This window comes from Triticum aestivum, chromosome 7A (assembly GCF_018294505.1).
Source record: "Triticum aestivum cultivar Chinese Spring chromosome 7A, IWGSC CS RefSeq v2.1, whole genome shotgun sequence".
Taxonomy (NCBI): Eukaryota; Viridiplantae; Streptophyta; class Magnoliopsida; order Poales; family Poaceae; genus Triticum; species Triticum aestivum.
In genome coordinates this window covers 22,991,298-23,016,347 of record NC_057812.1, presented here as the reverse complement: position 1 = coordinate 23,016,347, position 25,050 = coordinate 22,991,298, and the positions used below count along the sequence as shown (strand labels likewise).

At 44.3% G+C, this 25,050-nt stretch overlaps 1 pseudogene; it reads left to right on the top strand.

Annotated features, from left to right (window-relative positions):
* The first annotated feature begins 803 nt into the window (after positions 1-803).
* Positions 804-25,050, top strand: part of LOC123148076 (probable protein phosphatase 2C 37) — a 41,461-nt pseudogene continuing 17,214 nt past the window's right edge.

The window sequence follows — 25,050 nt, the reverse complement described above, 5'->3', positions numbered from 1 at the left end:
AGCGACATAAATCATATGCAAGATATTGTGCATTAGGTAGTTGTCTTTAACAATCTGTAATTTTCCCAGGAGAGCGTGGCAAGAGATTGTGGTTGGAGTGGCTTGAAATAGCAAATAAAAACCAATGAAATAAATATTCTAAAGGAGAAACGGATGACCTAATGCAATGTGTAATTCGGGGAAAATTAATATCTGTCCGTTTTTTTAGTACTTGCAATAATAAGCAGTATATTTCTGTAAATAAATGGAACATAGAATGGATTTAAATGCGAAGCATTAAAATGGATAAGAAACATTAAAATGCAGGAAAAAGAAAATAAGTGACATTAAAATAGGAAATATTGAAAAGAGGAGAAATTAATAAGGATAATAATGGATAAGATGAGAAAATTAACATGGGTACTAGCTACTTTATAGATAAGATACGTGTGCTCAATCCGTGTGTTTCTTTATACACAAAACTGCTGCAGGAGCGTCTTCCTCCTCTTCCCGCAGGTCGCTTGGTAGCGAAGCCTCTGCTGCTTCAGGAGCCCACGCGCGTTGTGCTCAACCGGACTGCTCCTTCGCGTCGTCCATCAGTGTACTCTGTAGCTATGGCCAGCACCGCTGGCGAGTCGAGAGCCAACCCTGTCGTGGCATCGGAGGAAGGCGAGGTCCAGCTCTCACCTCTCTTGTCTGGGTACTACGCATCCTCGGAGGGGTCTGAGGGCTACCTCACGGGCCCAGAGGAAGGGGAGAGCTCCCGCGTGGTGGCGGCGCCGGCGCCTCTACTGCCAGGTGAAGCGGCAGCGGCGGCAGTGTGGTCCCTCGCGTTCGGGTCCGTGTCGCAGCGGGGACTGGATCAGCGGAAGGGCATGGAGGACACCGTGTCGCTGCGCCCGTTCTTCTGCGTCCGGGCCGACGGCTCCCCCATGCACTTCTTCGCCGTCTTCGACGGCCACGGCGGCCCACAGGTAAAACCCCGTCCCCTTTCCTCCAAATGCTGCCAGACTGGAGCACCTTGCACGCCACCTCCGGGTTGAGTGCTTGATGTCGGCGTTTGATTTGCTTGCTACGTGGTACATGGTGCTGCAGGTGTCGGCCCTGTGCAGTGACCAGATGCACGTCATACTGGCGGAGGAGCTGGCCCGCGTGGCAACTGCCTACCGGAAGGAGCACCTGGAAAATGATGAAGAGGCGGAGCGTCAGCTTCGAGTGGGCGGACACACTGGGGATGGGGTTGTCAGAATCGGGGTTGCCCATCATGGGGTCCACTGCCGTGGTGGCGCTCCTGGTCCGCGGCAGCATCCTCGTGGCCAACTGCGGCGACTCCCACGCCGTGCTCTGCCGCGCCGGCAACGCCTTACCACTCTCCCAGGACCACAAGGTGAGAATAATTGTGTCATGCGTATCGTATTTCTCTCCTTTGGTCTCGTCTGACTGGACAAATTTGATATTGATGCGTGGATGCAGCTGGAGCGGCCGGACGAGAGGGCGCGGGTGGACACGGCCGGCGGCAAAGTGCGCACCTCCGACGACGGGCGCGTACGGGGAGTGCTTGCAATGTCTCGCGCATTAGGTACGCCGTACCTACTGTTTGGTTCTTATTATGCACGTGTGTACTCGTACATATCAACGGCGTGTCGTCCGTTTAGTTCTTATGCACACGACGTTTTCTTCCATGCAAAAAAGAAAAAGACGTTTCATTCCCATGCATCATTGTTGGCCTTGTATACAATATAGTACAAGGGTCCGTCTATATTACATCTAGATGTGAGATAATATCTCACATCTAAATATAGTGTCAGCATTATCTTATTATTTTATTGTTTGTCTTGTTTGTTTGATTTAGTTTGTCAAAGCCTCCCAAAAAAAAAACATCTCGCCCCGCACGTCCCACCATATGTGTATCTAATAGCTAGCTAGTTGTGCACAATGCATGTGCGATGGCTGTAGCCTATGCATTGCTCGATGTACATGATGCAGTGCTCGATGTAGCTTATGCGTCCGGTAGCAAACTTTTACAAGTACGTCTCTGATCGCTAGCTTCTAATAGGCTAACAAGGATTTGTTGTTGTTTTTTTGCGTTATCACTTTTTTTCGTTTTTTCACAAAAAATATTATTCATGAATTTACATAAATGCTTTCAAATTAGAATTTTTTTAATGAATAAAAAATTGTTTTAATATATGGTGAACAATCCTTTAACATACGATGACCATCTTCTGAATATACACTAACTTTTTGTACTATATATTGAACATTTTTAATATACAGCGAGCTTTTTTATATATGATGAATTTTGCTAATTATACACAATGACCATTTCTTTAATATGCACTTAACATTTTTTAGTACACACTTAACCTCTTTTAATATACGATGAACTTTTTTAATATATGGTGAACATTTTTCTAATATGCACTAAATTATTTTAAAACTCATAGTGAACAATTGATTGTACACTCAATAAATGTTCACGAAGTAGAAAAATATTCACGATATTCAAAATTTGTTCGCAGATTAAAAAAATGTTCGCCGATTCACAAACTATGTTCACAAATTTCCGAAATATTCATATTTTGAAACAGATTTAGAAATTATAAAAAAGGTAAGGAAATGAAGAAAGAACAAGAAGAATTTTAAGAAACAAACAATGGTCCCTATTACAAGTCGAGAGTGGACTTACAACTAGGAGAAAAAAATAATGGGCCTAGTTACAAGTCGAGGTTGGACTTACAACTGGAACAAGTACACGAAACTACGATGCCCATTGTGAATCGTGGGTGAGTTTGCAGCTGGGATGGATACAAACAAACTAGTTGTGAGTGAGAGATTGGACTTGTAACTGGGACAATAACAAAACCATGACCCAAGTTACGAGTCAAGGGTGAACTTGCAACCGGGATGAAAACAAACTATGTCGTAGTTGAGAGTCGAGGATGGACTTACAACCGGGATAACTACACAAATACTACGATGCTAGCTGCAAGTCGAGGGTGCACTTGCAACTGGCAAAACAAATGACCCAGTTGCGAGTCAGAGGGTGGACTTGCAACAGGGACAACAACAAAAGTATAGGCCCAATTGTGAAGTGAGGGTGGACTTGCAACTGAGATAACTAGAAAACTACGAGTCAAGTTGCGAGTCAAGGGCGGACTTGCAATTGGGATGAAACAAACAACATGCCTAGTTGCAAGTCAAGAGTGGATTTGCAACTGAGACAACTACACAAAACTACGATGTCTGTTGTGAATTGAGGGTGGACTTGCGACCGGGATAAAAACAAATGGCCCAGTTGCGGGTCAGAGATTGGACTTGCAACTAGGACAACGACAAAATCATGCCCAAGTTGCGAGTCGAGGTGGACTTGCAACTGGTATACAAACAAACAATGGCCTAGTTGTGAGTCGAGCATTGACTTTAACCGGAACAACACAAAATTACGATGCCAGTTACGAGTTGAGGGTGCACTGCAATTAGCAAAACAAAAGGCCTAGCTGTGAGCCGGAGAAACAAGGACAACAAGAAAACTATGGGCTAAGTTGCGAGTCGAGAGTGAACTTGCAACTGGGACAACTACAAAACTGCAACCCCAGTTTCGAGTCAAGGGTGTACTTGCAACTGGGATGAAACAAACAATGGCCTAGCTGCGAGTCAAGGGCGGACTTGCAATTGGGAACTACATAAAACTACTATGCGAGTTGTGAGCCGAGGGTGTACTTGCATTTGGGAACAAAACAAACGGCCCAGTTGCGAGTCGAAGGCTGGACTTGCAACTGGGACAACAACAAAACCATGCTGAAGTTGCGAGTTGAGGACGTACTTGCAACGGGGACAACTACACAATACTATGATTCCATCTACGAGTCGAGGGTGCATGACAAAACAAACAACCGAGTTGTGAGTCGGAGGGTGGACTTGCAACAGTGACAACAACAAAACTATCGGCCTAGTTGCGATTCGGGAGTGGAACTACAACAGAGACAATTACAAAACTACAAGCCCAGTCGCGAGTCAAGGGTGGACTTGCAACTGGGATGAAACAAAGAATAGGCCTAGTTGCAAGTCAAGGGTGGACTTGTAACTTGGACAACTACACAAAACTATGATACTATTTGCGAATCAAGGGTGGACTTGCATCTGGGACAAATGACAGACTACAAGCCCAGTTGCGAGTCGAGCGTGGATTTGCAACTGGGATAAAAACAAAACACATGCTCAGTTGCAAGTCGATGGTGGGCTTGCAACTGGGACAACTACGAGCTAGTTGCAAGTCAAGGGCGGACTTGCAACTGGCACAACTATGAATCTACGAGCCCAGTTGCGATTAATGGGTCAAATTGCAATTGGGTTGAAACAAACCACAAGCCCAATTGCGAGTAAGGGTGGACTTGCAATTATAATGAAAAACAAAAACATAGGCTCCAGTTGCGAGTCAAGGGTTGACTGTCAACTCAGACAACTATGAACCTAGTTGCGATTAGAGGGTGGACTTGCAAGTGTGAAAACTACGAGCCCTGTGGCGAGTCGAGGATCGACTTGCACCTGGGACAACTATGAAACTATGATCCCAGTAGCAAGTCAAGGGTCGACTTGCAACTAGGATGAGACAAATTACATGCCCAGTTGCGTGTTAATGATGAACCTGCAACTGGGACAACTACGAGCCTAGTTGCGAGTCAAGGGTGGACTTGCAACTGGGACAACTATGAAACTACAAGCCCAATTGCGAGTTAAGGGTCGACTTGCAATTGGGATAAAACAAGTTATGAGCTAGTTGCAATCAAAAGGTAGACTTGCAACTAGTATGAAAAACAAAACACATGCTCTAGTTTGTGAGTAGAGAGCGGGCTTGCAACTTGGACAACTACAAGCCCAATTGTGAGTCGAGGGGGCTTGCACTTGGGACAACTACAAAACTATGAGCTTGTTGCGAATCAAGGGTTGACTTGCAACTGGGATAAACAAGTTATGGGCCTAGTTGCGAGTCAAGGGTGGACTTGCAGCTGGGATGAAAAACAAAAACACATGCTCTAGTTGCGGGTTGAGGGTGGGCTTGCAAGTCTGACCACTATGTGCCCAGTTGCTAGTCGAGGGTGGACTTGCACCTGGGACAACTACGAAACTACGAGCTCAGTTGTGAGTCAAGGGCCTACTTGCAACTAGGATGAGATAAACTACACGCCCAGTTGTGTGTCAATGGTGGACCTGCAACTTGGATAAAAAATAAAAACACATGCTCCAGTAAGGAGTCGAGGGTGGACTTGTATCTGGGACAACTACGAAACTACGAGCCAGTTGTGAGTCGAGGGTGGACTTGCACCTGGGAACAACTACGAAACTATGAGCCCGGTTGCGAGTCTAGGGTCTACTTGCAACTAGGACGAGACAAACTACATGCCCAATTGTGTGTCAATGATGAAAATTAAAAACACATGCTCTAGCAAGGAGTCAAGGGTAGACTTGTATTTGGGATAACTAGGAAACTATGAGCCCAGTTGCGAGTCAAAGGTTGACTTGCAACTAAGATGAAACAAACTACAGTCCTAGTCGCATGTCAATGGTGGACCTACAACTGGGATGAGAAACAAATACACATGCTCCAGCAGTGAGTCGAGGATGGACTTGCACCTGGGACAACTACGAAACTATGATCCTAGTTGCTAGTTAATGGTCGACTTGTAACTAGAATGAAACAAACTACATGCCAGTCACATGTCAAGGATGGACCTATAACTAGGATGGAAAATAAATAACAGGGGTCAAAGGTCGGCCAGTGAGAAGATGAGGGATATGCTTCATGATCGAGACCCCCAAATGATGACATATATGGGCCCATGTGAAAATAAATGCGGGATCATGATGACACAAAACAGACGAGACAAGAGGGCGCACGACAAAATAGAATAAGTTGACAGATGCGTGCATGATCGAGTTTGTGCGAACATTAAAGCAAACAAATCAAACAATTATAGACATCAATGAGCTAAAACTCATCTAGATTAGATTTAGCAAATCTGAAAACAAAAAATCTAGTTACACTCCTATCTAGATACACGATCAAAACCAAAAAATAAAAGAAAACTGTGAATAGAAGGACACGTTGCCTTGCACAAAAAAACCATACACAAAACATAATAACGGCCCACTGGAAAATGTCATATCGGGTCTCACTGCTTCACGAGGACAAACAGACAACACAGCGCAAAGACAAAGAACATCACTCAGAAACATGTGTATCTAATGATATACGAGTTAGATGAAACATTGTTAACCCTCATTTAGATGATAATTAGGAAACCGATTTGAAACGGGACCCCAGAGCACGTTACAAAAACGGCCAACAAAAGACGCACACACAAACAAGTCGACAAGCACCAAACACATGACGCTACACAGCACATGCCAAAATAACCCACAATCAAGATTTGTAGGACATTTTAAGCGAACATATGACAGAGTAAAACCAAGTTCATTAACTTTAAACGGATAAAAATAAAAAATGGAAAAGATAAAAATATAAAATATAAATAAAACAAAAAATCATGAATTTAATATAATTCATGATTTAAAACAAATAATGAAATAGAAAAAATAATAGAAAAAAGGAAAATAAAACAGAAACGAAAAAAACAAATACTGGGAATCAAATGGGAGCGTACAAGAAAATTAACTAGGACAAGGTGTAACACAGACTTGTGAATGGAAATGGAAAAAGGAACGGAACCTCGCACTAGCAACGATCCAGCATAGACCTGCTTGTGAAAACCAACAAGACCTCGCACTAGTAACGAGCACACAGGCAGCAAGCGAGACAACGCACTAGCAACGACCTGACAGGGAGACAACGCGCCGCGAGCGAGCACGACAACTAGACCATCTAGCGGTTCTGGATTTAGATGTGAGATAGCTATTTCACATCTAGATGTGAAATAGCAAACCTGTACAATATAATCCTACACCTACAGGTAATCAACAGGAAATTACGGACCTCCCTTCTCGTCTAGTCATACCTCGCAAAAAAACACTTTTTCCGGCAAAATAATAATAATCATACCTCCGCCCCCTGATTTTCAGGGGTGGGCCGGTGCCCCAAAAATTGACCAATGAAATAATGCCTCGTCACTCTGTAAACCACTCTCCCCCGTAATTTCCTGTAGATGTAGCATTACTCCCTTGTATATCTATCTGCAAGGACGACTCAAAAAAATCTATCTGGGAGGAAACAAATAAATGCAACTATATCAACAGGGGCTGCTACTAATGGCCAAGTGTGATTTGTTTCAAAAAGTGTTTCTTAAATAAAGGAGGGAACGAAAGTATTTCTATATCACTAAAGGAGGTCATCTTCTATGCACCAGCCAGTTGCCCTCTAGTAGAAAATAAAATTAAAATGTTTTCTTAAATTAAAATATAGCATTGCATATTATTATCATCTGACTCAGAATTAAGAACAAACTCTGTTTGAGTTTATAAGGCCCAACCCACATTTTATTTGAGAAAAATTTGACCACTAGTTTATCGTTAAAATGTTTGTTATATGTGTTCAAACATATATCATTAGAACTATCAGAAATAATTTGCTACCCATGGTGGTAGCTACGCCCGCCCCCAATTTTTATCTCTGTTTATTTTGGACTATGAAAAGTAACTCTATAACGAAAATATAGTGACTTTGGACCAGCCAGGCAAGCAAAGATACAATTATGCCAAAAAGGCAAGCAAAAAGACTGAGAGAAGTGGGAGTAGATAGTAAGAATAGTCATGTTAAGCTTTAAAATTAATGGTAATATGTGTGCCCAATAATTAATTAAGTTTCCGAAGATATCTGCAAGGTCCTAATAATTTTCATTCACGATTAGCTAAAAAATAGGACAAGTTGTTTTTTCCCTGAAAGTATTCCTCTCCAACCTTGGTACAGTGCGCCACCATCTCTACTTTGTTGGTAGATCGCCACCCCACCTCTGCCGCTGCCATCTTTGGTATATCCATCTGCAAGGACGACTCGGATAAAATCTATCTGCAAGGAAACAAAAATAAATGCAACTATATCAACAGGCTGCTACTAATTCGTCAACAGTGATTCTTTTCTAAAAGTGTGCCCGTTGGGTTCTTACACACAAGGAAACAAAATTATTTCTATACGAATAAAGGAGGACATTTTCTATGCACCAACCTGTTGCCTTCTAGTGGAAAATTAAAAATAAAATATTTTGGAGTTGAAATGTTGTATTGCATATCATTATTGTTGGAATTCACCCTTAGGATCGATCATATAAAATTGCATGAACATACGCGCACACAAAATTGATAGCCAAGGGCTCGTATCGTGCCCTGTTTTTCCTCTTTTTATTTCTTTTCTGATTTTTCTCTCGTGTTACACAGCTATAGCCTGCCCATGTATTTATACACGTCCGGCCAAGTCCTCACGGTCAAATCTATTCTAATCTGACTCTATATTCTAATCGGACTCATACTAGTATGACGAAAGTACAAACGAACTAAACCTAGATTTCCTAAATTAATCATCCGGCAGCTTGATCGCACTCTTTTTTTTGCAAGAGAGTATAGGGTTTTTTATTCCATAATGATAGAGTTACAATCTTCAGCGACTAAATTGCTGATGCATGGAGGTGGTTGACCCAACCAACAGGCTGTGCTGTCACCACATCTACCAAAGTTTGCTAAACAATGTGCAACCCTATTCTGTTCATGAAGGATTTTAACAGGAATAACAACCCTATCACTCAAGTAACTTTTGATCTCCGGAACCAAATGGCCATAAGCTGATCTATTAAAGGAATCCTCGGAGAGCATCTTGAGGGCCACACCACAATCAGATTGAAGCAGGATTGTAGCATTTGAATGTTCCACCGACAACTTAAGCCCTTCCATCATAGCCTGTAGTTCTGCTTCTAGGGCTTCATTGCAATGAAGAGTTTGCGGTAGGACGCAAAAATAACCCCACCTTTATCATCTCTTAGAATCATGCATGTGCCCGTCGAGCCATCCATAGGGTTAAACGAGCCGTCGGTCGATAACGCGACCTTGCCCGCTGAAGGGTTGGGCCATGGCCTGCGGGGTAAATGGAGCTCTTACTTGTGTGTTTATTTCAGCTGTCATCGAGGCTTTTCCTTTAATAATCTCCTCAATACTCACCGAGATTTGATTGAAAGTGTTGTAATAGCTAGATAGAAACGAACAGGAGACTTCTAGTGGTGGGATTGGTTTACCATGTGTGATTTCGTTTCGAAGGTGCCAACTTCGCAACAAAACCATAATGATCCTGCTCCTGGCTTTTTCATGTGATTCAGCAAGGAGATGAAGGAGCCATTCGTCTCCTGTACATATAATGTCCAATCGGTTCGGTAATGGCCAGACCAACCGCATTGTATCCCACAAGAGAGCTGCCGTAGGGCACACTAGTAAGGCATGAAATGAAGATTCCTTGTCCCGATTGCATAGACTGCAATACGCGGATGTCCCTAGGTGCCTCCTGCACTTCTCTGCATTTGTGGGTAATGATCCTGAGCTGACTTGCCAACCAAAATGTCTCATTTTGGGAGGTACAGCCGCCCCCCGGACTAGCTTCCATATGGGTCGCTCACCCATAGGTGAGGAGCTAGAAGCACCCGTACAGACTTGCTCACTTTGAATGGACATTGCCAAATTGTAGGCACTTTTAACTGTCAAGCTGCCTGATATGTCCCATGGCCATGATATAAATTCCTCCTGTTGCCGCGGGGACATCCGGATCATCTGTATCGATTCAATATCCGCCTGATAGAAAAACTGCTGCAACAAGTCTGTTTTCCAATTACCCGGGTCATCAAGGAAATCTGCAACTCTGTTAAGGCGGCAATTGCGTTTTGGCAAAATCGGTGTGAACGGCAGACCCCTTGGGATCCAGGGGTCCCTCCACACTCGTATACTTGCACCATTGCCAACGCGCCAAAGCATCCCTTTCTTTACCAATTCCAGGCCATCCTCGATTCCTTTCCACACCGTTGAACTATTAGTCGGAAATACTGTATCCCACAGGTTCCCGTTTGGGAAGTATTTAGCCTGAATAAGTCTTGCGCAAAGTGATTCCGGGGACGTAAGAAGCCTCCGGGCTTGTTTGGCCAACAAGGCCTGATTATAAGCTCGCATATGATGAAAACCATTGCCCCCTTTAGTTTTTGGGAGGGTCATTTTTCGCAAGCAACCCATGCCATCTTCTTCTTACCATTTTCCACACCCCACCAATATTGTCTGATCATTTTTGTCAAGTCATCACAAACAGAAAGAGGCAGCTTAAAAATACTCATCAAATAGACTGGGATGGCCTGAGCGACAGCCTTTATCGGCACCTCCTTACTAGCAAAAGAAGAGTGGGGTTCACTCCAGTCAACCAAACGCTTGCTCAATCTGAACTGTAAAGACTCAAAACGACCTTTATGCATTCTCCCTTCTGGAACAGGGAGCCCCCAGTACTTAGGTTCAAATTCTTGTTGCGTCACGCCCAGAATATGCTCTACATCATCAGCAACTTGATTAGGACAATTGTCAGCAAACAGGATGGAGCACTTCGAAGGGTTTATGAGTTGACCCGTAGCTGAAGCATAAGTGCTCAAAACATCCTTGACAACCGCCGCGTACTCGCTAGTTGCTCGAAAGAAAAGCAGAGAATCATCCGCAAACAACAAATGTGAGATAGTAGGAGCTCTTCTACATATTTTGATAGCTTCAAGACCTCTTTGTTGGACAACATTATGTAATAGAGCAGACAATGCATCAGCCACAAGGAGGAATAAAAAGGGTGATAAAGGGTCACCTTGTCGCAAACCACGGGAAGGTGTAAATTGCTCCAAGAGACGTCCATTAAATTTCACCGCATATCTGACCGAACGAACACATTCCATAACTCGGAACACCCACTGGGGGGCGAAACCCCACTTCAACAGTGCATGCTCCAGAAAACCCCTATCAACCCGGTCATAAGCTTTTGAGAGATCCAGCTTATAAGCATAAAAATCATTACCTCCGGGGGAGGTTTGGACATGGTGGATACATTCAAATGCTATAATCGAATTATCTGAGATTAGTCGACCCGGAATGAACGCACTTTGATTTTCAGAGATAAGTTCTATGAGAAGGGGCCTGAGACGATTAACCATGCATTTTGATACAATCTTATATATCACATTGCACAACGATATCGGACAGAAATCCTTTAGCGACTCCGGGTGCTGGACCTTTAGGATCAAGACAATACATGTATCATTAACCCCATCTGGCAAGTGGCTGTTGGGGAACGTAGCAATAATTCAAAATTTTCCTACGTGTCACCAAGATCAATCTATGGAGTCATCTAGCAACGAGAGAGGAGTGGATCTACATACCCTTGTAGATCGCGCGCGGAAGCGTTCAAGAGAACGGGGTTGATGGAGTCGTACTCGTTGTGATCCAAATCATCGATGATCCTAGCACCGAACGGACGGCACCTCCGCGTTCAACACACGTACGGAGCAGCGACGTCTCCTCCTTCTTGATCCAGCAAGGGGGAAGGAGAGGTTGATGGAGATCCAGCAGCACGACGGCGTGGTGGTGGAAGTAGCGGGATTCCAACAGGGCTTCGCCAAGCGCTGCGGGAGGAGGGAGATGTGTCATGGAAGGGAGAGTGAGGTGCCAGGGCTTAGGTATGGTTGCCCTCCCTTCCCCCCACTATATATAGGACTAAGGGAGAGGGGGGGCAGCCTTGGCCCTTCCTCCAAGAAAGGGTGCGGCCAGGGAGGAGTCCATCCTCCCCAAGGCACCTAGGAGGTGCCTTCCCCCTTTAGGACTCTTCCTTTCCCTTATCTCTTGGCGCATGGGCCTCTTGGGGCTGGTGTCCTTGGCCCATATAGGCCAAGGCGCACACCCCTACAGCCCATGTGGCCCCCGGGGCAGGTGGACCCCCTTGGTGGACCCCCGGACCCCTTTCGGCACTCCCGGTACAATACCAATAATGCGCGAAAATTTTCCGGCGACCAAAACAAGACTTCCCATCTATAAATCTTTACCTCCGGACCATTACGGAACTCCTCGTGACGTCCGGGATCTCATCCGGGACTATGAACAACTTTCGGGTTACCACATACTAATATCTCTATAACCCTAGCATCACCGAACCTTAAGTGTGTAGACCCTACGGGTTCGGGAGACATGCAGACATGACCGAGATGACTCTCCGGTCAATAACCAACAGCGGGATCTGGATACCCATGTTGGCTCCCACATGTTCCACGATGATCTCATCGGATGAACCACGATGTCAAGGACTTAATCAATCCCGTATTCAATTCCCTTTGTCTAGCGGTATGATACTTGCCCGAGATTCGATCGTCGGTATCCTGATACCTTGTTCAATCTCGTTACCGGCAAGTCTCTTTTACTCGTTTCGTAACACATCATCCCGTGATCAACTCCTTGATCACATTGTGCACATTATGATGATGTCCTACCGAGTGGGCCCAGAGATACCTCTCCGTTTACACAGAGTGACAAATCCCAGTCTCGATTCGTGCCAACCCAACAGACACTTTCGGAAATACCTGTAGTGTACCTTTATAGCCACCCAGTTACGTTGTGACGTTTGGCACACCCAAAGCATTCCTACGGTATCCGGGAGTTGCACAATCTCATGGTCTAAGGAAATGATACTTGACATTAGAAAAGCTTTAGCATACGAACTACATGATCTTGTGCTAGGCTTAGGATTGGGTCTTGTCCATCACATCATTCTCCTAATGATGTGATCCCGTTATCAATGACATCCAATGTTCATGGCCAGGAAACCGTAACCATCTATTGATCAACGAGCTAGTCAACTAGAGGCTTACTAGGGACATGGTGTTGTCTATGTATCCACACATGTATCTGAGTTTCCTATCAATACAATTCTAGCATGGATAATAAACGATTATCATGAACAAGGAAATATAATAATAACTAAATTATTATTGCCTCTAGGGGATATTTCCAACAGTCTCCCACTTGCACTAGAGTCAATAATCCAGTTCACATCGATATGTGATTAACACTCAAGGTCACATCCCCATGTGACTAACACCCAAAGAGTTTACTAGAGTGAATAATCTAGTTCACATTACCATGTGATTAGCACTCGATGAGTTCTGGGTTTGATCATGTTATGCTTGTGAGAGATGTTATAGTCAACGGGTCTGAATCTTTCAGATCCGTATGTACTTCGCAAATTTCTTATGTCATCTTGTAGATGCAAATACTACGCTACATTTGGAGCTATTCCAAATAACTGTTCTACTATACGAATCCAGTTTACTACTCAGAATAATCTAGATTTAGTGTCAAAGTTTGCATCTGCGTAACCCTTTACGACGAACTCTTTTACCACCTCCATAATCGAGAAAATTCCTTAGTCCACTAGTTACTAAGGATAACTTTGACCGCTGTCCTGTGATCCATTCTTGGATCACTCTTGTACCCCTTGACTGACTTATGGCAAGGCATACTTCAGGTGTGGTACACAGCATAGCATACTGTAGAGAGCCTATGATAAAAGCATAGGGGACGACCTTCGCCCTTCCTCTTTCTTCTGCCGTGGTCGAGCTTTAAGTCTTAACTCCATACCTTACAACTCAGGCAAGAACTCCTTCTTTGACTGATCCATCTTGAACACCTTCAAGATCATGTCAAGGTATGTGCTCATTTGAAAGTACCATTAAGAATTTTGATCTATCCTTATAGATCTTGATGCTCAATGTTCAAGTAGCTTAATCCAGGCTTTCCATTGAAAAACACTTTCCAAATAACCCTATATGCTTTCCAGAAATTCTACGTCATTTCTGATCAACAATATGTCAGCAACATATATTTATCAGAAATTCTACAGTGCTCCCACTCACTTCTTTGGAAATACAAGTTTCTCATAAACTTTGTATACACCCAAAATCTTTGATCATCTCATCAAAGCATACATTCCAACTCCGAGATTCTTACTCCAGTCCTTAGAAGGATTGCTGGAGCTTTGCATACTTATTAGCATCTTTCAGGATTGACAAAACCTTCCGGTTGTATCACATACAACCTTTCCTCAAGAAAATCGTCGAGGAAACAATGTTTTGACATCCTATCTGCAAGATTTCATAAATAATGTAGTAATCGCTAATATAATTCCAACAGACTCTTAGCATCGCTACGAGTGAGAAAGTCTCATCGCAGTCAACTCCTTGAACTTTGTCGGAAAACATCTTAACGACAAGTCAAGCTTTCTTAATGGTGATACTTACCATCATTGTCCGTCTTCCTTTTAAAATCCATATGTACCTAACAGCCTTACGACCATCAAGTAGTTCTTCCAAAGTCTACACTTTGTTTTCATATATGGATCCTCTCTCGGATTATATGGCCTCGAGCCATTTTGGAATCCGGGCCCACCATTGCTTCTCCATAGCTCGTAGGTTCATTGTTGTCTAGCAACATGACTTCCAAGACAGGATTACGTACCACTCTGAAGTAGTATGCATCCTTGTCATCCTACGAGGTTTGGGAGTGACTTGATCCGAAGTCTCGTGATCAATATCATAAGCTTCCACTTCAATTGGTGTAGGTGCCACAGGAACAACTCCCTGTGCCCTGCCACACACTAGTTGAAGAGATGGTTCAATAACCTCATCAAGTCTCCACCATCCTCCCACTCAATTCTTTCGAGAGAAACTTTTCCTTGAGAAAGGACCCGATTCTAGAAACAATCCCTTATTGCTTTCGGATCTGAGACAGGAGGTATACCCAACTGTTTTGGGTGTCTTATGAAGATGCATTTATCCGCTTTGGGTTCGAGCTTATCAGCCTAAAACTTTTCACATAAGCGTCGCAGCCCCAAACTTTTAAGAAATGACAGCTTAGGTTTCTCTAAACCATAGTTCGTATGGTGTCATCTCATCGGAATTATGTGGTGCCCTATTTAAAGTGAATGTGGTTGTCTTTAATGCCTAACCCATAAACTATCGTGGTAATTCGATAAGAGACATCATGGTATGCATCATATCCAATAGGGTGCAGTTATGATGTTCGAACACACCATCACACTATGGTGTTCCAGGCTGTATTAGTTGTGAAACAATTTCCACAATGTCTTAATTTTGTGCCAAACTCGTAATTCAGATATTCATCTCTATGATCATATCATAGATATTTTATCCTCTTGTCACGACGATCTTTCAACTTCACCCTGAAATTACTTGAACCTTTCAATAATTCAGACTCGTGATTCACCAAGTAAATATACTCAACATCTACTCAAATCATCTGTGAAGTAAGAACATAACGATATCCACTACATGCCTCAGCACTCATTGGATTGCACACATCAAAATGTATTACTTCCAACAAGTTGCTTTCTAGTTCCATTTTACTGAAAACGAGGCTTTCAGTCATCTTGCCCATGTGGTATGATTTGCATGTCTCAAGTGATTCAAAATCAAGTGAGCCCAAACGATCCATCTGTATAGAGTTTCTTCATGCATATCTACCAACAAACATGGTTCGCATGTCTCAATCCTTTCAAAAATGAGTGAGTCCAAAGATCCATCAAGATGGAGCTTCTTCATGTGTTTTATACCGATATGACTTAAGTGGCAGTGCCACAAGTAGGTGGTACTATCATTACTATCTTATATCTTTTGGCATGAACATGTGTATCACTACGATCGAGATTTAATGAACCATTCATTTCAGGTGTAAGACCATTGAAGGTATTATTCAAATAAACAGAGTAACCATTATTCTCTTTAAATGAATAACCGTATTGCGATAGACATAATCCAATCATGTCTATGCTCAACGCAAACACCAAATAACAATTATTTAGGTTTTAATACCAATCTCGATGGTAGAGGGAGTGTGCGATGCTTGATCATATCAACCTTGGAAACACTTCTAACACATATCGTCAGCTCACCTTTAGCTAGTCTCCGTTTATTCTGTAGCTGTTATTTCGAGTTACTAACACTTAGCAACTGAACCGTTATCTAATACCCTGGTGCTACTAGGAGTACCAGTAAAGTACACATTAACACAATGTATATCCAATATACTTCTATCGACCTTGCCAGCCTTCTCATCTACCAAGTATCTAGGGTAATTCTACTCCAGTGTCTGTTCCCCTTATTACAGAAGCACTTAGTCTCGGGTTTGGGTTCAACCTAGGGTTTCTTCACTAGAGCAGCAGCTGATTTGCCGTTTCATGAAGTATCCCCTTTTGCCCTTGCCCTTCTTGAAACTAGTGGTTTCACCAACCATCAACAATTGATGCTCCTTCTTGATTTCTACTTTTGTGGTGTCAAACATCTCGAATATCTCAAGGATCATCATATATGTCCCCGATACATTATAGTTCATCACGAAGCTCTAGCAGCTTGGTGGTAATGACTTCGGAGAAACATCACTATCTCATCTGGAAGATCAACTCTCACTCGATTCAAATGATTGTTGTACTCAGACAATCTGAGCACAAGCTCAACAATTGAGATTTTCTCCTTAGTTTGTAGGCTAAGAAAATCGTCGGAGGTCTTATACCTCTTGACATGGGCACCAGCCTGAAATCCCAATTTCAGCCCTCGAAACATCTCATATGTTTCACGACGTTTCAAAACTTCTTCGGTGCCTCAACTCTAAACCGTTTAACTGAACTATCACGTAGTTATCAAAATGTGTATGTCAGATGTTCGCAACATCCACAGACGACGTTCGAGGTTCAGCACACTGAGCGGTGCATTAAGGACATAAGCCTTCTATGAAGCAAATGAGGACAATCCTCAATTTACGGACCTAGTCCGCATAATTGCTACTATCAACTTTCAACTAAATTTTCTCTAGGAACATATCTAAACAGTAGAACTGAAGCGCGAGCTACGACATAATTTGCGAAGACCTTTTGACTATGTTCAGGATAATTAAGTTCATCTTATGAACTCCCACTCAGATAGACATCCCTCTAGTCATCTAAGTGATTACATGATCCGAGTCAACTAGGCCGTGTCCGATCATCACGTGAGACGGACTAGTCATCATCGGTGAACATCTTCATGTTGATCGTATCTACCATACGACTCATTGTCGACCTTTCGGTCTCTTGTGTTCCGAGGCCATGTCTGTACATGCTAGGCTCGTCAAGTCAACCTAAGTGTTTCGCATGTGTTCCGAGGCCATGTCTGTACATGCTAGGCTCGTCAACACCCATTGTATTCGAACGTAAGAATCTATCACACCCGATCATAACATGGTGCTTCGAAACGACGAACTTTCGCAACGGTGCACAGTTAGGGGGAACACTTTCTTGAAATTTTAATGAGGGATCATCTTATTTACTACCGTCGTTCTAAGTAAACAAGATGCAAAAACATGATAAACATCACATGCAATCAAATAGTGATATGATATGGCCTGTATCATATTGCTCCTTTTGATCTCCATCTTCGGGGCTCCATGATCATCATCGTCACTGGCATGACACCATGATCTCCATCATCATGATCTCCATCATCGTGTCTTCATGAAGTTGTCTCGCCAGCTATTACTTCTACTTCTACAGCTAACGGTTAGCAATAAAGTAAAGTAATTACATGACGTTTATGTTAACACGCAGGTCATAAATAAATAAAGACAACTCCTATGGCTCCTGCCGGTTGTCATACTCATCGACATGCAAGCCGTGATTCCTATTACAAGAACATGATCAATCTCATACATCACATATATCATTCATCACATTCTTCTTGGCCATATCACATCATGTAGCATACCCTGCAAAAACAAGTTAGACGTCCTCTAATTGTTGTTTGCATGTTTTACGTGGCTGCTATGGGTTTCTAGCAAGAACGTTTCTTACCTACGCAAAGACCACAACGTGATATGCCAATTGCTATTTACCCTTCATAAGGACCCTTTTCATCGAATCCGATCCGACTAAAGTGGGAGAGACAGACACCCGCTAGCCACCTTATGCAACTAGTGCATGTCAGTCGGTGGAACCAGTCTCACGTAAGAGTACGTGTAAGGTCGGTCCGGGCCGCTTCATCCCACAATACCGCCGAATCAAGATTGGACTAGTAACGGTAAGCATATTGAACAAAATCAACGCCCACAACTACTTTGTGTTCTACTCGTGCATAGAAACTACGCATAGACCTAGCTCATGATGCCACTGTTGGGGAACGTAGCAATAATTCAAAATTTTCCTACATGTCACCAAGATCAATCTATGGAATCATCTAGCAACGAGGTAGGAGTGGATCTACATACCCAAGTAGATCGCACGTGGAAGCGTTCAAGAGAACGGGGTTGATGGAGTCGTACTCGTCGTGATCCGAATCACCGATGATCCTAGCGCCGAACGGACGGCACCTCCGCGTTCAACACACGTACGGAGCAGCGACGTCTCCTCCTTCTTGATCCAGCAAGGGGGAAGGAGAGGTTGATGGAGATCCAGCAGCACGACGGCGTGGTGGTGGAAGTAGCGGGATTCCAACAGGGCTTCGCCAAGCGCTGCGGGAGGAGGGAGATGTGTCATGGGAGGGAGAGGGAGGCGCCAGGGCTTAGGTATGGTTGCCTTCCCTTCCCCCCACTATATATAGGACCAAGGGAGAGGGGGGCGCAGCCTTGGCCCTTCCTCCAAGGAAGGGTGCGGCCAGGGAGGAGTCCATCCTCCCCAAGGCACCTAGGAGGTGCCTTCCCCCTTTAGGACTCTTCCTTTCCCTTATCTCTTGGCGCATGGGCCTCTTGGGGCTGGTGTCCTTGGCCCATATAGGCGAAGGCGCACACCCCTACAGCCCATGTGGCCCCCGGGGCAGGTGGACCCCCTTGGTGGACCCCCGGACCCCTTTCGGCACTCCCGGTACAATAACGATAATGCGCGAAACTTTTCCGGCGACCAAAACAAGACTTCCCATATATAAGTCTTTACCTTTGGACCATTCCGGAACTCCTCGTGACGTTCGGGATCTCATCCGGGACTCCGAACAACTTTTGGGTTACCGCATACTAATATCTCTATAACCCTAGCGTCACCGAACCTTAAGTGTGTAGACCCTACGGGTTCGGGAGACATGCAGACATGACCGAGATGACTCTCCGGTCAATAACCAACAGCGGGATCTGGATACCCATGTTGGCTCCCACATGTTCCACGATGATCTCATCGGATGAACCACGATGTCAAGGACTTAATCAATCCCGTATTCAATTCCCTTTGTCTAGCGGTATGATACTCGCCCGAGATTCGATCGTCGGTATCCCGATACCTTGTTCAATCTCGTTACCGGCAAGTCTCTTTTACTCGTTTCGTAACACATCATCCCATGATCAACTCCTTGATCACATTGTGCACATTATGATGATGTCCTACCGAGTGGGCCCAGAGATACCTCTCCGTTTACACAGAGTGAAAAATCCCAGTCTCGATTCGTGCCAACCCAACATACACTTTCGGAGATACCTGTAGTGTACCTTTATAGCCACCCAGTTACGTTGTGACGTTTGGCACACCCAAAGCATTCCTACGGTATCCGGGAGTTGCACAATCTCATGGTCTAAGGAAATGATACTTGACATTAGAAAATCTTTAGCATACGAACTACATGATCTTGTGCTAGGCTTAGGATTGGGTCTTGTCCATCACATCATTCTCCTAATGATGTGATCCCGTTATCAACGACATCCAATGTCCATGGCCAGGAAACCGTAACCATCTATTGATCAACGAGCTAGTCAACTAGAGGCTTACTAGGGACATGGTGTTGTCTATGTATCCACACATGTATCTGAGTTTCCTATCAATACAATTCTAGCATGGATAATAAACGATTATCATGAACAAGGAAATATAATAATAACTAATTTATTATTGCCTCTAGGTCATATTTCCAATAGTGGCCTGTGTCAAAGAATTGCAGAACAGCAGCTATGATTTCCCCCTTCAAACAGCCCCAATTTGTCTGATAAAACCGAGCTGGAAAACCATCCGGACCGGGTGCCTTCAACGGTCCTATTTGGAATAAGGCATCTGAGATCTCAATATCAGTAAAGGGAGCATGCAACCTCTCGTTCATATCCTCTGTCACCTTCGGCACAATAAACTCTAAAATTGCATCAGGGGATAAAGTGGGATCCTTTGTATACACTTCCTTGAAGTATGAAGCTGCCATGCGTTCCATCTCTGTGGGTACACTGCACCACGAGCCATCTTCTTTCTGTAATCTCCTTATATTATTCCTGCTAGCTCGCCAAACTGCTTGCCGATGGAAATATTGAGTATTACGATCACCTTTCTTCAACCAAACAATACAGCTATGCTGCAGCCACATCATTTCCTCACGGCATAGTAGTTCGTCTAGGCGGATCGGTACACGGTCAGCTCTAGTAAGTTGTAGTGTCTCCAATTCATGTCGGAGTTCCTCAATTTGTTTCTCAACATGCCCAAAATTATCTTTACTCCGGTTCCGAAGGTCAGACATAACAGATTTAAGAGAAGCTGCAACATTGCCGAAGTCACCCCCCTGACGAGCCCGCGCCCATGCCTTTGAAATCACCTCCGGAAGTTTCTTATCTCTATCCCACATTATTTCATATTTAGGCGTCCCCCTTCGATGTCGGTCATCAGAATCATCCAAGAATAATAAAACGGGGCAGTGATCCGATCGAGGGGAGACGAGATGATGCACCCTCGCATAAGGGAACATCTCCCTCCAATCATCAGTTGCACACACCCGGTCTAGACGAACCCGGACATTAGCAATCCCTAGCTGTCCATTAGCATATTTATATGCAAACCGGAGAACCCCAAGTCCCCAAGTTCACATAACAAAAGTGTGTCTCTGAATGCTTCCATCTGGTTCTCACCTCTACTAGTACGCGAGAAGTGCTCATTTGCCAAAGAGCCTCATTAAAATCTCCGCAGACTACCCAAGGTAGAGTTGGGGTCCCTTTTAATCTAATCAAGTGTTCCCACATGCGATGGCGATGTTCAACACGTGGTTCACCATAGACGAAAGTAAACCTCCATGCTTTTCTAGAACCTTGATCAATAATACTTACATCAATAAATCTTTTACTGGATTCCAGTACTGTCACCTGGAGGGACTTGACCTAGAACAAAGCTAGTCCCCCGCCACGGCCTTCACAATCCATGCCACAGAAACATTTCAGTCCTAATTTCCACTTCAATCTTTCAATTTTTGTACTGGTCTGTCTTGTTTCAGCAAGAAAGACCAAACTTAGGGAATGGGCTTTTACAAGAGCCACAACTTCACGAACTGTTCGGCGGTTCCCCGCCCCCCGACAGTCCAAAATAGGTGACTCATTGGGACTGGCGGCGCTCCTCCTGGAAGCCCGCCGAAACTTTTTCAGAGTTTGAGTTTTCACCATCCATCTTAGCTCTTTTTCTACCCGTACTGTTGCTGGGAGATACCGAATCAGCAGCCACCTTCCCATCCATGATCAGCTGTACCTCCCCAGCCGGGGTAGTTGATACAACAGCAGGAGGTGTCACCAAGACAAAGTCCATATTCAAACGCTTATGAGAAGATTTATCCAAGTCCATGTCCAAAGAGGAAGGAGATTTAAGTGGACTATAAGTCGTGTCCTTGAGTTCTCCATCTGCCATAGCCTCCCCTTTACCTGCTGCTGACTTGGGAACCGTCAAGTCACTATTGATCTTGCTTTCACTCTGGCTGGATTCCTAGTCTGAACGAACACGCACCGGAGGATCTGCATATAGGTAATCGCCAAACTTGAGGTCCTTCTCTAGAAACACCCCGTCGCCACACTCCTTGTGCTCGTGGCCAATGATACCACTAGCGCTGCAAAGCCTCGCCAACTTCTCATACCTGACTGCATAGATATTGCGAGTCTTTCCCTTTACAATGCTTACAAACTTGGTTAGAGGTTTCCTGATGTCATGTTTCACTCGAACACGAACATAGTCTCCTCTCGAGTTTCCTGTAATTCGAGTCTCCAGAACCTCCCCCACAGATCGAAGCAATTTTGCCATCAAATCCTGCCTGCAATATCAATCCGGCAGTTTATGGATCTAGAGCCAGATTGGCATGTACACTATCGGCACCTCCTCGGCGTTTGAGAAACCATCATAAGGCGTCAACAGGACTGCCATATTGCGGAACAGCCATGGCCCCTGGGACATGATACTATCCCAATCACCAAGGCAGTAAACTTGAACAACAAACAGATTTGGGCCAATTGGCCAAAAACGAACTGCCTGGGCACAATTCCAAGCCGCCCTCATGTCCTTGTAGAAAGCAGATTGGCTGAAGTTTTTCCTGGTATGAACCCTAGCAAGGGCTAGCCAACGAATCTCCTCCAACAGCTATGGGGCTTCCTCTTCAACCACAACATCCTCAAACTCCTCCTCATGGAGGTCCAGCTTGTCGAAGAAATCACCTAGGTTGTGATCCGCTCTTCCTTGGGAACCACGATTCGTAGATGAGAATGCATCCGATGCCGCCGACATGGAGAATCAGGGGGCGACGACTACAGAACGCCACACATACCAACGGAGGATGGGGGGACTGGGGGACGGCCGGGTACGCCAGCTATGGTGGACTTGCGGCAGGAGTCGCCGTAAGGAGGTAAACCCTAGCCATCGCTAGGGGAGACACTTTGTCGCGATGGGTCCTTCACTTGATCTTAGCTTGATTGCACTCTAACCGAACTCAAGTAGAAAGACTCCAATACTTACCAAACTACAACTAGAGACCTCCTTAATTCTAATACTTATACCAAAAGTAACTCATGTATTGTTTGGATTACCCAACATTAACCCCATAATCCAACCATCGACTCTTTATGCAAACGAGAAGACCACCTCTTGTCACGCCGGTTGCCTCCAATGACGCAACTTATCATACCACAATTTCTTTGTTCTTCAACGGTGACCACCACTTCATCATCGACTTTTCTTTTTCATGCCAACTTGTAGACTGAAACCAATGATTACTCGGACTACCAGCCATGCTGCCACATCTTAGCGTGCTACATGCTGACTAAACGCATAGCCTCATGTAGGAACTCCACTTAACTGGTGTGCGTCCTCTTCACATTGATCTTCAACTTCTCGCCGGTTGCTTGTGCACGGGGAGACACATCTTTTCACACGCCACATTTTCACTTTCTCGTTGTCGTTGGTGACACAACTTATCAAACGACACCTCCTGTCCAGCGACAACACAACTCGCATTATACGTGCAACTCATCTCCACCGTATATGAACTCACCGGAACTCCACGACCACAAACGAAAGCACAAGGCACGAATTCCTTTTTCTGCCAGCTCTCGCTCGCAATTCTTCTTCACCAATGACGCATCTCAACTTCAGTAGATGACTCACACACCTGAGCTCTTGGATGCATCTTACAAGAACTCATGTGCACACCTTGACGACAGCTCACAAGTTCGCCATCTCCACCTTGCACCCTCCAATGATGATCTCGATGAACTACTTGGTGCCATCTTGACACCTCCATAACCATCAACAATCACCAGCACCTTGTCGACGACAGCCTGTCGCCTTCCTCCGGGTCGTTTCGCCAAACAACAATCACCCGTCACTTCTCTTGCGACAGCGCCCTCGCGGCCTTCTTGTAGTCGCTTCGCCGAACGACAACCGCCAAAACCTCTACATCGCTGTGCCACCCACCGACTATATCGCCCACTCCTCATTGTCGGCGACTGTATTGCCCACCCCCAGGCGCTAGCAGGGTTACCAATTGTTGGAAATTCACCCTCAGGATCGATCACATAAAATTGCACGAACGCACGCGCACACAAAACTGATAGCCAAGGGCTCGTATCGTGCCTGAGGGTGAATTCCCAACAATTATCCTGAGGGTGAATTTCCAACAATTATCGTCTGGCTCAGAATTAAGAACTCACTCTACTCTGGTTTATAAGGCCGAGCCCATATGTTATTTGAGAAAAACTTTGACCACTAATTTATCATTAAAATGTTTGTCATATATGTTCAAACTTATCATATATTTACCCATTCAAAGGAACCAATGATTTAAATTTTTTATATTGTTTCTTATTGTGGTGATTAAATTAATGGTCAAAGTTATTCTTAAGATATGGAGGGTCTTATGAACCCCAACACAAAGAGTACTAATAAACAAGCATATATAGTAAGAATTGTCATGTTAAGTTTTAAAATTAATGGTAATAAGCATGCCTAATAACTATTTGAGTTTTCATAGATATCTTCAAGGTCCTATTAATTTTCATTCTTAATTAGGTAAAAAAAATAGGACTAGTTCTTTTTCCTGAAATTGTTCCTCTCCAAACCGGGCGCACTGCGCCATCATCTCTCCTCTGTTGGTAGATCGCCGCCCCACTTCCCCCGCGACCATCTTTGATATATCTTGTGGGAGTGGGGGTTGGGGAGGCCCCGATCTACCAGCAGGTGGAGTTATATCTTTCCCCTTTTGGGAGATTTTATGTAGATGTCAGTTGTCCATAGCTTTGACCCTTCACACTATGGTGAATGTAACCACATAATAAAAGTCATCTCAGCTAGCACAACGATGGTGTTGGCGGTAGCGCTAGTGTGTCAACTAAATTCTCCTCGAGTCTCCCTGACTCAAGTTCTTGAAATTTTTGTGTGTGGCAACATTGATGCCTTAACGGCTTGTTTTCTGGCTAGTTGTGTTGGCTGATGACCTTATGGGTTGCAGGGTTTATTCATGCAGTGGCCTCCCTTTGAAGTTTGGTCCTCCAGCCACACCTCTATCACATTGGTGCGACCACCAGTACTAGCGTGAGGCATGTGAGAAGAAAATCTATGTTTGGATGTCTAATTATCCTACCTCCTCGCAGTGTCTACTCTCTCTCTCTCTCTCTCTCTCTCTCTCTCTCTCTCTCTCTTTCTCTCTCTCTTTCTCTCTCTCTTTCTCCCTCCTCTCCTCTCCTCTCCCTATGCATGAAGGAAGTAATGGTTGTCCCTTAGCCATGTTCCTCAAATCTCTTGTTTTGATCCACGGTGAAATCAAGGTACATTAC